The sequence below is a fragment of the Marmota flaviventris genome, chromosome 20 (genome assembly GCF_047511675.1).
Source record: "Marmota flaviventris isolate mMarFla1 chromosome 20, mMarFla1.hap1, whole genome shotgun sequence".
In the NCBI taxonomy this organism is placed as follows: Eukaryota; Metazoa; Chordata; class Mammalia; order Rodentia; family Sciuridae; genus Marmota; species Marmota flaviventris.
Window position 1 is genome coordinate 21,396,583 of NC_092517.1, and position 13,616 is coordinate 21,410,198.

Below are 13,616 nucleotides of genomic sequence, written 5' to 3' on the forward strand. Positions count from 1 at the left end.
ATATAAGCTGTACAACTGGCAAAATATTTGCCATTTGATGATTTTAAATTGCTAGGGTATACTTGGGTCTCAAAGTCCAGCCTTAGGCAATGTGCTATGTAATTGGAACAGAATTAAAAACAGCCAGTGTCACCCTGAGAAGAGGAATATTGAGATCATATATATAACACCCTACCATGGTACAATGTGTATAACACCCTACCTCTAAATAGTGTTCTGTGCTTTAGATATTAATTTTGCTTGTGCTAAAGAAGGATCTTCACATTCATACTATTAAGAACACAGGAAAAAATGATAGTTATCTATGTTCATGAAAGGGCATCCATTGGCTTAAAACACTGGGATCAGGACAGAGAATTAAAATCACAAATAATTTGGTTTATGCATTTATGGGTGTTCAGCATACAAAGAGTTCCAGTCTCCAGTTTTTCCCTCTAAAAATTTAATGATGGCTAATTTTTCCCAGCAGAAAATTTTTTTTCTTCACTTTCTGATGTAATCTCTTAACATCTTCCATTCAATGGAAGAAACTAATTACCTCACATATAACAAAACACTCTGAAAAAGAAATGTAGGAGGCTTAGGTAGAGGAACCCAAATAGAAAACCATTCCAAATGCTCAAGTTCTGGGAATAAAGCTTACTGATCATATGCAAATCTCCCCTAGAATATAAACTATTGGTTTTCCATTGATTTGCAAGTATCTCATGAGCTGCTAAAATCCCAAGAAGTAGTTCAAAGAAGGGATTAGAAAGCACATGTATTTGTTAATTACCAGAAAAGGTTTCCACACACTCTATCTGTGGATGCTTGACAGACGGGACTCCAAAATCTCCCCTGATTTATTTGATGCACAAGTCAAATAGTGGACACTTGTATACTGAGCACAGGTGTTAGAGTAAAATTTGTCACCAGGCACAGTTGCACATTCCTGTAATCCCAGCAGCTTGGAAAGTTGAGGCAGGAGGACCTTGAGTTCAATGCACTGCCTAAGAAAAAGTAAGGCACTAAGCAACTCAGTGAGACCCTGCCTCTAAATAAAATACAATATAGGACTGTGGATGTGGCTCAGTGTTTGAGTGCCCCTGAGTTCAATCCCCAGTCCCTACCCCCCAAAAAGAGAGAGAATAGTTTTGTCAATAATCTAATACCAAAAGGAGTCAAGACACTATGAATATGTGAAAAAGAAAACCCTTGCACATTGTTGATGAAAATGTAAGTTTAAAAAAATTTATTTATGAAAATAATGTAAACTTTTGAACTATTTAAAACAGATATAAAATAGAACATGGTTAAATTAATTCTGGGTACAAATTCAAAGAATTAAAATGAGTAAGTCAAAGAAATGACTGCATGTCCATTATCATGTAGCAGTATTGCCCATAGTCAAAGAAAAAAAAAAAAAAAGAATTAAGTGAAGGGTGTCTCAAGAGATTTATTTCAGGTGCAGAGCATCCAACTACTCCCCAGATAATCTCCACACTATATTTCAGACTGCTTCCTCTTGGTAGGAGAGGACACAGAGACTCAAATGGGGTATACACTCCAAAAGTATATAGACATGACAGCTGTGGATATCTCAGAAAAAAAAAAAAAAACTGACACAGGAGAAAGTATGACAATGACATGAAGATATATCATCCTGCCAAGTCTACAATGGGGAATCCCCACTTAAATACATTCCAGTAAGGTATCTCTGTCTATGGAAGAAAAAGAGAGGTCAAGAACAAGCATTTTATTACAAAGTATCAAGTGATTCTTCTCTTTTTTTCCTCTCTCTCTCATATTAAATTCTCATAAAAAGGAGGAGAAAAATCTCATAAACAGTGCCACCTAGAACTTGGGTTGTAGCTCAGAGGTAGAGTGCTTGCCTACCATATGTGAGACACTGGGTTTGATTCTTGGCACCATATAAAAATAAAATAAAGATATTGTGTCCACCTATAACTAAAAAATAAAATGAATGTTATGAAAACCATGCCATCTAGTGTTAGAAAAAAATAGTTGCAAAATAATTTTTCTATTTGAAATATTAGAAACAGTTTATTATGTTGTGGAGTAATAAAGTTGTCATTGGGAATGTAAACAGAAATATAAAAATAGATGATTATATTGTGAGACCCTAAAAAATAAACCTAAAGAATAAGTCCAGCATTCTGAATTTGAGGTCTGCTTCTCAGACAGATAGAAAGCTCAAGAGAAAAAAAAAAAAAAAGCAACTCAGTCACCTATATACCAGCAACACTTTTATGCAGAGAAAAAAATACCTCTGTATTTGAGATTCTTTTTTGATGATCATACCATTCAATACCACAAAGTCTGAGGAGGTGCCATACTTTCAGAACAAAGCTGTCCATATATACTTCACATTATGCCTGAAGTTACCATAATTGGATAGGACAGAAGGTCCAGAATTTCAGCTACTGAGGTATTTCCCACTGAATTGGCCAGAGAATACTGAGAACAAACTTCTCTATAAGATGAGTCATTTTTGCAAGTACTGAAAACTGTAGTTCACATCTACCCAAAACACTTTCAGTCATGACAATTGCTGTATGAAACATTTTTCAAATGGTCTCCCTTTCCAATATACAGATACAGTCTCAATACTTTGCAGTAACTATTGCCTGGCTTTCAGAATGCCTTGCATTCTCCCTATAGATATTTTATCATCTGAGTGGAAGCAGAATCTGGGTTTCCTGAGCATTGAGAAGGAAGCCTAGAAATGAATCTGAAAGAATGGCAAGCTCCAGAAATTAAAACTTGATCAGACAGTGTAAGCCATACCTCTTGTACTTATCATGTTGGATTGAAGAATTACCAGCCAAGAGCACCTGATTGAAAACTGCTGCCATCCTAGTCTGAATCCACTGAGTCTACTCTCCAAATAACAGTAGATGACATCAACTCCAGGAATGAATGAGGCCAGAAGGAGTCAAAATAGGCAGGCTCTTGGGTGCATTTACTAAAAAGCCAGCTGGAGCTCTCAACTGGGAAGCACTCCTCTAATGTACAATACAAATAATATGTTAGGCACAGGTGTAGTATACTATTTTAGCATATACAATAAAAAGACATAGTTGAAATTTATTTTAATCACAAAACTGAATATATAAAGAGCACTATTATTATGTGAAAATATAAAATTACTAATAAAAAATATATGTATTTAGAACTGCATCCTTACAATTCCCACTATTTTAAGGCTTTAGTACATCTTAGTTCATAGTGGTCACATTCCATTTTGAGAATATGGCACCTCTGACCTTGGGGAGTCAAAGAGACTGGACCCCTTCATTCCATATAAGAGGTATGAGAATAGAATTTTTAATAAATTCTTTTTCTCAAAACCAAACAGCAGGAGTGGCACTGCCCTCAGAAAGAGAAGGAAGACCAAACAAGACAGGGTCCAAAAGATAATATATTTTTTTTCTATTTGATGCTGAATACAGTCTTATTATCATTTCAGATGTCAGACAGCAGAAAAGAGAGAGTTTCAAGAGTTGTATGTCTCATTTTGGTATATATTTTCACAGCCTTGACTCTAAAGCTTAAATATATTAAAGACAAACATCTTATTTTGAAACTTAGCCTTTGATCTAATGCCAAGGCTGTGATATTGTTTCCTCACTTGGTATGAGGTACTGTGAGAGTTTTAGCATCAATATGATGTATACATGTCTGCATAAGCTAATATCACTTCAATAATGGTCCAGACTTACCTTGGGGAAAAAGGAAAACAGTACCAACAAGGCAACTGCTGTTTTCCACAGAATTTTCTCAAAGTATGTGACAGAATCCTGGTTTCCAATTAAAATTGATGGATGAGTCACTCATATTAGATCATGATTGGTCTGTTTATTAATTCATGCTGGTCTTATCTGTTTTTTTCCTGGTAGAAACAGTTAGCTGATGACTGCTTAACTTCAGAGGGTTAGCTATCATCCTCATCAGAAGCATCTTAATTCTCTGCTTTGATAATTCCTCCTCTAATGTGGGCTTGTTATTTTGTACACAGCAGGATTTTAAAAGCAAAATCAAAAGAAATAAAGGACCTTTTGAGTGTAGGTACCATACTATTCACTTTCATCTTTACTGGTTCCTATAAGCCACAATAAAAAAAAAAAAAAAAAAAAAATGCCAGGCACAGTGGTGCATCACCCTAATCCAAGTGGCTTAGGAGACTGAGGCAGGAAGATTGTTAAACAAAGTTTAAACTGAGCCTCAGCAATGTCAAGGAACTAAGAAACTCAGTAAGAACCTGTCTATAATAAAATACAAACTAGGGCTGGGGATGTGGCTCGGTAGCCAAGTGCTGCTGAGGTCAATCCCTAGTACACCAAACCCCCACCAAAAAAATGGAAAGAAAGAAAGAAAGAAAAGAAAAGAAAAGAAATATTAGATCTTGGACTTGGAAACTGATTCTGCATTTTAACAGGTCAAGATAAAAAACACAATACCTAGTCTATAAGTACAGAAAAGAAGAAATAATTGCTTATATCATGAACTCTATATCATACTACCCAATTTTATAAATGAAGCTTATATAATGATTTGAAGAAAAGAAATATGTTCAAATATCCACAGCTATTAAGCAGACTAGGTAGAATTCATAATCAATTATGCATGACTCTAAATCCCCAAAATTTCCACTAGACCACATACCACATGCAAATTTTCTTACTCTTTGAGATTTTGGATAGAGACATACCAGAAAAACAGGATCTGTGTCCATATTATTTACATCACTGATGGAAATAATATACTCAAGAGTGTTCTTCTGAAGCTTCTAGAAAGGACTTGGAATAATTTTGAGTAATGGTTGATGTCTCAATTTAGAAAATCAATAATCAACAATACATTTTCATGAAAATACTACCATGCATTTCACAGGAATTGTGATAAAATATTCTTTAGAAATTCTAGAAAGAATACTTCATCTGTTTCCTTAAAGTGCTAAGAATGAAAATGTGAAAACCCATAAAAGAGAGTGTAGAAGAACACAGTGCTTTTAAATAAGATACCGAAGAATGCACTAGAACTCTCTGATAAGATTATTATCTGGGTCTTTCTAATTAAGAAGATAAAGCTACATGGAACTTGTGTCAATACAAAATGATTTTTAAATGACATAAATGGGAAGTAAATTCCATGATTATGATATATATGCATTGATAGGATAACATCTTAAATTTAATTGCAAGAATTATTCTAAATATTTAATGGAAAGAAGTCCAAATATTAGTTTTAGTTAAAAATATGAATACAAATTAATGGGAGAGAACTAATAATTTAAATAAAAATCAATTCTACAACACACCTGATGTAAGTGAAGCCACCCTGTCACACGAGTGCACCGTGATATAGACGTGAAAATTCAGTTTCAGCTATCAACAAAAGAGGCCACATTTATCCTAAAGTTTTTTTGATTACTAACACTAATAAGTGAGAATAATTTCCAGTAATACAGGTGAACAATATTACATCTTTGTGAAATACTTAAACTAACCAAGAATGGTGGCACAAACCTAAAATTCCAGTGGCTCAAGAGGCTGAGATAGAAAAACAATAAGTTCAAAGATAGAATCAGGAACTTAGTGAGGTTCTAAACAACTTTGAGAAATTCTGTCTCTAAATAAAAAGGTATATGAATGTGGATCAATGGTGCAGTGCCCCTGGGTTCAACCCCAGGTACAAAAAAAAAAGTTGATTTTTCTTTGAAATATTGTGCTTCAATTTTTCTCACTAGTTGTTCTTGTTTATGTCTCATAAAATTAAGTAAAACTTATCTATTGTTACATAGTATATTGAGAATAAGTAGTCTCTGCCTTAAGCATGATTGATATAAATGCATATTTATGTTTCAAGTTATGTTATTGGAGTTTAGATGAGATTATGTACAATATTCAACATGAAATGTATCTTACACTAAAATATGAGTTAAAACTATAAAACTTAAGAAGAAAACAATTACATATTTCTAAATCAGATTTAACTGTGAAGTGTTAGTTATGCTTCCAAAGTAAAAATAAGAAATAATAAATTGGACTTGAAAAACCTTCTGTACAAAAAATAACCTCAACACGAAAGTGAAGACATAATTATGAAGTTTTCCTTTTTGTTTTAAAAGAATTATTTGTTCCAGTTTTTCACCTTGGCTAGAGGACAGTAAATCCTCCTTATTAAGAAGCTGATTGAGTGCACAGCATATATATATATATATATATATATATATATATATATATATATAATTTTTATGTTCTCACACTCCAGTGCCAAAATGCACCCTTCATAATTACCCCACAATAAAAGACTCAACCATTGAAAGATGTTATACATCCCAGAGATCCTCAAATTTTTCAAGCTGTTAAGTCAATGATAAGTCCTAAAATCTAGATGACTTCATAGCACTTGACATTTAGATGACTTCATAGCACTTGACATGTACAAATTTCTGTCACAGTTCTAATTTGTTTTTGTGAGATTGTTGAATAAACCACTATGTGTTTATTTTTGGCAGTATTTTTTTGTTCCTTTTGCCTATCCAAATGCAACTATTTTAGATTATGTAAACAAAAAAATATTAACATTTGCAAAAAAATACCCTAAAATGGATCAATATGGAAAAGAAAAATAGGTCCTTATGCAGGAAATTGAAAATCTCATTCCTCTTTGATACAAAAGTAAAATTACCTTGGTGATATTTGGTAAAATAAAGAATTACTAGATGAACAAGAATTTACCTCTGAAATATACCAAAAGTAATTAGAGATATGTTGAGACTGTCATTCATATAGGGATATTTATTGCTGGACTATTCATAAGAACCAAAATGTAAAATCAATGCAAGGTAAATAGATAAATGGAAACATGTAAATCCTTAGAGTAGAATATTACTCAGCAATATTATCTTTCCCTTACTAGGAATTGGACTCTGGGCCTCACACTGGCTAAGAAAGCACTCTACCTCTGAGCTATTATCCCAGCCATATTGAGAAAGTATATTTCATGAGAGCACTAAATGTTACAATGAATGTGTACATGGAAACATTAAGCTAATTGAAAGTAAGCAGAAAAACTGTAATGTGTTTAACAATTAATATTATATGCAATTTTCTGAGCAAGTAAATTCAAGAAGCAAAAACACATATTAGTCATTGCCAAGAGCTTTATGAAAAAGAAAAAAGAAAAAACTGCTAGTGGACACTAATTTCTTTTCATCTAAAATAGTTCCTGAAACTAAATTTTGGGAATGGTTTATATGTGAATATACTAAATGATAAAGAATTACATCCTGAAAATATTTATAAAGTTAATTTTATCTTCACATGTGCTTTGCAGGAATTAAAAGATAAATAATTTATGGAATGCATAAAGCAGTCAAAATTCCAGCCAGTAAAATAGAAAAATAAAAATGTAATGGATTACTGTTCAAAAAAACCTGAGTTTTCAATATGAGATCCACTTACATTTATATGAATATACTGTGGCTTTTTTAATTTTCATTTTTACTTTATAATTTGTAATAAGTATATAAGAAAACTATGTCTATACATCAACCCCTATTGTAAGTTGTCTAGTTTTTAATATTCTTATGTAAATAAATATTCATTTTTTGTGAGTGTGTGTGTGCATGCACTGATGGAGATCAAACCCAAATCTTGCACAAGCATTGCAGGTGTTTCACTGTTTTTCCACAACCCATGTACAAATGTATGCTTTTAATCTTGGCTCTCTCTCTCTCTATTTCTCTACACAACCCATGTACAAACGTACATTTTTAATCTTGGTTGCCTCTCTCTCTCTCTCTCTCTCTCTCTCTCTCAATCTTATTTCTTTTCTCTTTCCCTTTCTTTCTGTCTCTCTTTGTATCTCTCTCTCTCTCTGCCCCTCAATTTCTATCCTTCTTTCACTCTCTCTGTTTTGCATTTTTAGACACAGATGGCACTTTGGGGTCATTTACCACTGAACTACATCCCTAGTCCTTTTGATTATTTTTTACAGTGGCAGAGAGTTTATATAAGTGTATTAGGCTGGCCTCCAATTTATAATCCTCCTGCTTCAGCCCTCATTCCTGGGATTACAGGCATGTCTTGCCATATCTGTCTATTTATCACTTTTTGAAAGGATATCTAATGCCAATTTCTAAATTTGTATTATATATATTTCTTATTGCTAAAATGAACATTTATTATGTTCTAATGAACATTCTGCTAATAATCTATTGATTGTTGTTGCTGTTTAATGAGTGAATAAATATTTTACATGATTAACTACTATCTTCTAATACTTCATACATATGTTTTCTTGTATTGCCTATTTATTTTATATAGAATATAAACTTGATCTCCCTGCTGATTAGTGTTCTCAGTCTCATACACTCCTCAGTTCTCTGGGTTCCTCAGCCTCCTTACTCCTGCATTTGCTCTAGTTCAGTGTCAGCAATCTTCTTATCTATGCTCGTGCATATGTCCTGGGTCTTATTCTAACATAGCAAGGCACAGGTCTGTTTTAAAACAAACAAAAATCATTTATGTCTCATGGCCATGTTTTCAGACAGAAGAAACTATGCACAGGGAAAGTCAGATTTATGAAAAAGGAGTCACGAGGCATTTACTAAGAGACAAAATGAAACCTGAGAAATAAAATCCTGAGCATAAAGTTCCCTGATGTTATTTACACATATATGAGTAATACACAATTTATCATACATCTGTAAAACTGGCAATTTGGGAAGCTGAGGCCAGAGGATTACAAATATAAAGCCAGCTAAGCAAGGTCATTCAATTTCCAATTGTGCTCTCTTAAAATCTAATAACTATAGGGGAGCAGTGGAACACTACTGTAATCACAGAAATGTTGAAGGTTGAGTAAGGAGGATTGCAAGTTGGAGTCCAACTTCAGCAACTTAGTGAGGTCCTATGCAACATAGAGAGACCATGTCTTAAAATTGAAAATGCTCAGGCTGTGACTCATTGGTAAAGTGCCAATGGGGTCAATCACCAAAACCCCTAAAATAACTAATACCTGAAATTTACTAAAAATGAATTCATTATCTAAAACTTCTTTAAATTACAGAATCAGCACTTAGGACTTAGGTGAAAAAAATCTGGACTACACATTGTTTAGTCTCAATTTTAATTTCTACTTGAAGGAGATAACTTAAAGTTGCAAATCAAAGGTACATGATATATATTGTAAATAACTGAAGAATTGTAATCCCCTAATACCAGGACATATACATTACTTTTAGTTCATTATCCAGATTCATGAAGCCTAATTATTATAATACTATGGGTTTAATAACAAATGTTATTAACAAATATTAATTTAGTAATAAAATAAAAAACAAATTTGAAGTATGTATCTTGCTAGAGATATGTGGGGAGATTTTATATATATATATATATATATATATATATATATATATATATATACACACACACACATACATACATATACATACTCTGTGGATGGACTTTTATTTTTTTATTTATTTATGTATATGTGATTCTGAGAATTGAACCCAGTACCTCACACTTGCTCAGCAAGCACCAGGCATGATGGTGTACATCTATAATTTTAGTAAGTTGTGATGGTGAGGCCAACCAATAAGTACAAGACTCATTGTTATAATGGTGAATTTCTGTAATACCAGTAGCTCAGAAGGCAAAAGCATGTAATTCTCAAGGGTAAAGGCAACCTCAAAAATTTAACAACAACAAAAAAAAAATTTGAAGTGACTCAGCGGTTAAGTTTCTCTGGGTTTAATTCCTGATACTAATGAAAGTACAAAACTAATTTTAAAAACTTAGGCAAACAGGATTTTGCTCAATTATAGAGCACTACTAGATTTGATCCCCAGTACAAAGAAGAACAAAAATAAGAAGAATAAAATAAGGAGCCACACATTTACTTAAGTCAATTCCAGAGTAAAATTAAAAATTAACTAATTAATTAATTAATTAATTAATCAGTGCCTTGGTTAAGTTGGTGGGCTTACAGAATTCACAACAGAGCATTGCTCCTACATATACAATAAGAGAAAAGCTGGATTAACTGAAATTGAATGATAGCTTTTCCTCAGTCCATATGAGGGCTGATTTCCACTGGTGAATGACTAATGTGGCACAAAGTACATGCTAGACTAGAAGATACACATCCTGAAGCCTTTGGTTTCACTCTGAAAAAAAGTGTAAATTAGTAGAATTTAACCAGGATTTTTGTACAAAGCCAAATGTATGTGTGTGTGTGTGTGTGTGTGTGTGATGAATAAAAAATATTAAACACTAAAGTCTGAAGACACTCTATTTTTTACATGTTTTTTTTCTTTAGAAACCCCAAAATATGTGTCAAATAATATAAAGAAGAATACTTAGAATGCTTCCCACATAGTGTGAGTTGTTTTTTGTTTGTTTGTTTGTTTGTTTTAATTTTTGAGGGACCTGAGACATATATTCTAAATATGCAGTTTTATATGTTGCTTTCAATATCCATTAAGAAAGTAGAAAATGTGTATATCTATTGCCTTTTATACTTTTGTTTGTACCCTTCCTTGTCTATTTTCTTAAGCTACATTTCTGGACCAGCAATTATAAATAGTTAGATTTTTTTCCTGTTCATTAGTTCTGCTGGGCTAAATATCCATGTATATCATCATGCTTTCATGATAAAGTTCTCTCAAAAGATCATATTTTAATGAATGTACACTGAGTAAATTATGAGCTGTTTCTAATGGACATATTCTGGTAATATTCTAATTACTAAATCAACTCACAAGAACCTATGAAGTAGTCACACTACTATGTTCTTTATAGGCTTATCAGATGTGATGATAACCTGAATAAATACAATTAAATGTTTCTATTTTGAATGAATCTAAATTTTGTCATTGGTCTACTCATCATAAAATAACAAATTTGAGTACAAACACTAAAAAGTGTTTCTGAAACTAGCTACATTGGGTCATATAAGATTGAAGAAATATGAGCTTATTTATTTTTAGTTGCAACATGGCTACAAAAATATTAAATGATATATCATGTTAGTGTCAATAACATGACACTAACATGATATATCATATGTTTAATTTAGTAAGTACAACAGAAAAATTATAGAGAAACATTACCCCCCCAAAAGAAATTACTACCACAATAATAGTTATATAATGAATGGAAATATATTTCTGTAAGTGCAATATAGTTGTGTTTGCAAGTTTAAAATGACATCAAATTAAAACGTGCAAGATCTAGCTGGGTAAGGTGGCTTAAGCCTATAATCCCAGTAGCTCTGGAGACTGAGGATGGAGGACTTCAACTTCAAAGGTATCCTCAGCAACAAAACACTAAGCAAATCTGTGAGGCCCTCACACTGAATCAAATAAAAAAATAGGTCTGGGTCTGAGGCTCAGTACTCCAGTAGCACTGAGTTTAGTTTCTAGTTATCCCCACTACCAATCAGAGACTTTGATGGGAAACTTTGAAGAAACCAATATCAATGAGGTAGAAAAGTAGAGAATGGGACCATAAAATTGATCAAATTACATTCACTTGATGAAACAGATGATAGGAAACTAGCCAACAAATTGACCAAGTTTAAATTGAGTAGGTTAAAAAGCTGAACATGTAACAGCCAATCTCCAAAATATAAAACAAGAATGATCAGAATATATATATAACAGTAGAAAACCTCCTTTTGTGAAAATCAGTTTTTTTAGTTCCAAATAATAAAATTTATCCCTATTAGGCTCATAAGAAAATAACAGTTAAGACAGAAGTTATCAGAAGTAACTAAAAGCAAAGAGAACATGTGAGTGTCGAACATGAAGATAATAGTTTATCAAAGAACACACATCACAAAGAAAGTGGTATTTATTTCTCTCTCTCTCTCTCTCTCTCTCTCTCTCTCTCTCTCTCTCTCTCTCTCTTTGGTGCTAGGGATTGAACCCAGGAATTGTGAATGCAAGGCAAGCACTCTACCAACTGAGCTATATCCCCAGCCCTGGAAACTGATACTGAAAAATGAATCACAAATACACTTACATACTATTCAGAAATTTAAACTGCTTCATCATCCTGTTTCTGACACTCTTGAAAGGCAGGAAAGTTTCAATCATGTTTTATAGCAACTTTGTTCAATGTTCTCTTAATTCCTACTTAATGCTGATCACATTATCATGATGGAAATTTGAATACATATATTTAATTTGCAGCAATTTCTGATTTTTAATATGGCTAAAAAAAGAATTAAGTCACTTATTGAAATGAAATAACCAGAAATTATTTCTTACAAGTATGAATGATTTAAATACAAGACTTTCACAGTGTGAGTGACGGTGAGTATATAAATTTTTATCAAAGTGATGAAATAGCCATACATCCTATAAAAGTTTAAGAGAAAATTATTCCTTGCATTTTCTCAAATCTCATAGCTTCTAGTGTTCTTCAGCTTGTGACCACAGATGCTTCTCTTCTGAGTTGGTGGAGTACTCAAAACACAAAAGATAGATAAGCCTTCTCACAGGGAAGATGATAGTATCATAGCAAGGAAATACCCTCAATTACCACAGGGTCTGAGAACCATATTATATGATATGGAAGACCCTCCAATAGACTGACTATTCCAAACATTGCTTACAAAGATAGAGAAAAGTCAGTTACAATTATGCCAGTGTACATATACATATAAAAATATGGATGAAAATATAAAATTAATAAATATACTTTATGAAAAAAGTGTTAAGGTTCTTCAAATGCTCAAGAAAAAAATGATACATAATCCACTAATAATAATTTTGGGTGGCAGAGCAAGGCTGCACATGCCTATGCTCCCAGTGGCTCAGGAGGATAAGAAAGGAGAATCTCAAGTTCAAAACCAGTCTCAGCAATTTTGCAAGGCCTTAACCAAATGAGTGAGATGCTGTCTCAAAAAAGGGGAACAGGTTGGTGTATAGCACAGTGATAAAATGCCCATGGGTTAATCTAGATTGACTCAATAAATACAAATAATAATAATAAATCTAGGAAAAAAGGCCATACAATCCAGTAATAATATTTCTGGGCATACATCTAAATGAATTGGAAAACTTTTCTCAAAGAAATAACTGCAATTCCATTTTCATTGTAGCTTTATTCACAGTATCTTATACAAAAAAAAAAAAAAAAAGCAATATGAAATGCCAGCCAGGAATGGTGGGAAATGCCTGTAATAGCAGGGGCTTGGGAGTTTGAGGCAGAGGATGGAGATTCAAAGCAGCCTCAGCAATGGTAAGGCACTAAGCAACTCTTTCCAAAGAAAATGTAATAGGGCTGGGGATGAGGCTAAGTGGTGGAGTGCCTCTGAGTTTAATTCCTGGTATGCACCCCCAAAACAAACTTCCTTTAAATGAAAGAAACATCAGAAGATTCCTTCCAGCTTCACAGCATCCAACTACGACCCTTAGATGGTACACACTTATAGTTCAAACTGATCTCTAGGAGACAAGACTTCTAAATAGGCTAAGAGACATTGGTATCGGTGGACACCTTATTTCAGACTGTTTTAAAACTAAGGACTGGGCAAATGGGATGTTGGAATGAGAACACAACACACAGTTAAGTTCTTCAAAGGGAAATCAT

The 13,616-nt window shown here is 33.0% G+C and overlaps 1 pseudogene; it reads right to left on the bottom strand.

The window, feature by feature from the left end:
• Positions 1-13,616, bottom strand: part of LOC139703054 (zinc finger protein 420-like) — a 106,203-nt pseudogene that overhangs the window by 25,543 nt on the left and 67,044 nt on the right.